The following is a 3,000-nucleotide window of genomic DNA, read 5'->3' as shown; positions in this document are numbered from 1 at the left end:
ATTCCTGCTCTTTTTTCCTCCCATTTCTCTTTTACACTTCATCTCACTCGATATCCAAATAAGGTTTTCTCAAAGCCTCTAGCTTAGCAAAACTTGTTAGAAAATGCTCAGCTGGTAAAGCCTTGCAAAAACCCAGTGAAAACACAGCAGGGGGGATGGTTGAAAGGATCCATCATAGTGTACTATCCCTACAGAAATGGGATTACAGATGACAGTATGCCATTCTCATTCTTCCCAGGTCATCTGGGATGAAAACCCACCAGCTTACTTTCAGTACTGATCCATTAGATCTCTAGACATATGGAAAAAATCAGATACAAAGTGCATGTGAAATAGAAGCAATCCATGAAGCTTATGGATCTCCAGATGCACAAAACAGCTTTCTCCCCTGTGGGCTCTACGGAGACCAGATTCCACACAGGAAGCTCCAAATATTTCAGACGTAACACACCTACATTTCAACTTCAACTTCTGTTTCTAGAGGGAAACACCTACATTTCCTTTTCAACCACTGGGTGAGTACAGATAGAGGGGCAGAGCTGCACGCACTGAGCAGACAGCAACATTTTCAGAGCTGAGAAAAAGTGAGGTACCTGAGCAGCTTTTGCCAGGCCTGCTCCCCACATGCTCTTTGGATATCCCAGCAAATAGCAGCTTGCTTAAAGCAACCAGCTGGCAGAAGATAAATATTCCACCCATGATAAGAAAGGAATCCAAGTATGAGACCAAAAGCTGAATTTGCATTGGAAAGTGATGAGCTCACACTTTCTCTCCAGGGACCAAGGAAAGGGGGCTGGCAAGGAAGCTGGAGCAAGAGGATGGTTACAAAACACTTTTTTACTGCAGTTATTAATAACAGTCTCCAAGCCACAGGGCACTTGAGAAGAGGAAGGCATCTTCTTGCTTCTATTAATCTTTTTGTTCACCTATCTGCATTGGGCTGGCCACAGGGGAGAGGGAAGCAGAGCACAAATGAAAAGTTAAGGAGGTTAAAAGGGCTGAAAAATATTTGCTCCTACTTGTTTGGAGGCAGAAATTAAATGATCAATAAAAAGTCACTGAGACAGCAATTACCCGTAAAAATTCACTGATGACCCAATAGCTGATGGAACAAAACATTATCTCAGCCATGCTGTCAAGCCAAAGAAAAAGCACAGCAAAGGCTATGCCATGGGCAGGTTTCTTTTATATTAATCTACATCTGATTCTCATAGTAAGATACTCACATGAAGTTTGGTATTTATTAAGCCAGCTTTGAAGCCTATTTCAAAGAGATGTCTGGGAAGCAGGGTGTCAGACTGCCAAGAAAATAAGGATGGGTCCACAGATATCACCAACTCTGCTGAGGATCTGTGATCACATGCAGTGAAGTCTAAGGACACCTATCTGTACAATGGAGAGTTATTTTATATGCTTCATTACAATGCAGACATGCCTCGCTATACCCATTTACTCCTTTTTACTTCTTAAAAAGATGGGAACATAAGCCTTTCTGTGTCTCCATACTGTTAGTTTACAGCTGGCTCCACAAATTGCTGAGCTGGAGAAAGCAGTTAGCTTTCTTTCAGCATTTTAAGTTGTTGTAGCCCTTCAACCTCGTGTTTAAACAACAAATCACAACATGACAGAGAACCATTCAGATGCTTTGCATCCCACTTTAGGGATCTTAAGATGAGACCTAACAGTCTAATCTTCCTGAATATTCCAATTGCAGGCGCAGTCTCATCCAGCACCTACAGCAGTTTCTGAAAAGTATCATTTAAATTAAAGGACTTGAGTTATGCAACGTATCTACATGACATTTTGATGTAGGTTTTATGCCTCAACTGAGCTGGGGGAGGGACTAGGGAGGAGGGGGCAGGGGTGGGGAAGTTTCATGGGTTTTGCTTGAACATAAATTGTGGTAAGGAAAAAGAAGGATAAAGTTCTTGGCAGAGTCATATATCAGGCATTCTTAGGAATCAAACTGAGATTACCAATTTTTAGAAGATTAATTTTATTCCCCCCTCATCTCAAGGATTGGCACATAGTCAAAAAGCATTTGGTTTATATGCTTAAGCTAAGATGTAGTTTTCTAACTCACACGGTTACATGCAAGAGGTGAATTGGCTTGCCTTAAATTTTAGGAAGTATAGCATGGATCCTGTTTTGCACATTTTAAACAAAAGGTAGTGAGAAAACACAGGATTTGAAAGGATTGCAGGTCCCTGTCGCACCCCTCAAATAAAAAAACCTACCAGCAGGCAATTAGCCTATCAAAGAAATAAGTGAGGAAGGAATCCAGCGTCAGCTTTTCAGCAAAGCTGGGGTTTATCCCCATGAGAAGTCTATAGTATGGATAAATCAGAAAGGGTGCACCCTGCTATGCCCATAAACTGTTCTCTTGATCTATGGTACACTGAGCTTTTAACCTCCTTTGCTGATAAGACAGACTACCTCCATCCATTAAGGACCTTACTGAGACTTACGCAAACAGAAGACTTCAGACATATTCTCTCTTTGGTGGAAAGATTCCTTTCTTAATAAGTATATCCTTATCTTCTGCATACCTTAAGATTCACTAGACTATTTTATGTTATTTCCATTCTAGTTATTTCAAACAGCTGTTAGGGTAGTGTGGTTCTAAGAAAGGCATTTTCAAGATATCACTTCATACACAAAAAAACCATTTCCCAAGCAAAGGTACCCTACAGTTACTAAATGTACACGCGATGCAAAGCTAACAGACAAGACCATCCCTAAGTGAGCAGAGTTTCCCCTGCAATTTCGTAATGCCTCTTGCCCCATACACTTTACCAAGAGAATATCTACTCAGATCACACAGCCTGATAGACAGTAGCTACTAAAACTACCTTGAAATAAACCTTGAGATTGTTTACTAGCAAGTAGAGATCATTAAATTATAAAGATGTTACATATAATGGCTCTCAAAAGTAATGAGTAGTTTCAACTTTTGACCATGCTCTTTCCCAGTAAAGTCATTGCCTGGATTGTCCTTGT

Source organism: Nestor notabilis, unplaced genomic scaffold (genome assembly GCF_000696875.1).
Source record: "Nestor notabilis isolate BGI_N333 unplaced genomic scaffold, ASM69687v1 scaffold9512, whole genome shotgun sequence".
NCBI lineage: Eukaryota > Metazoa > Chordata > Aves > Psittaciformes > Psittacidae > Nestor > Nestor notabilis.
Note: the sequence above shows the minus strand (reverse complement) of the source record.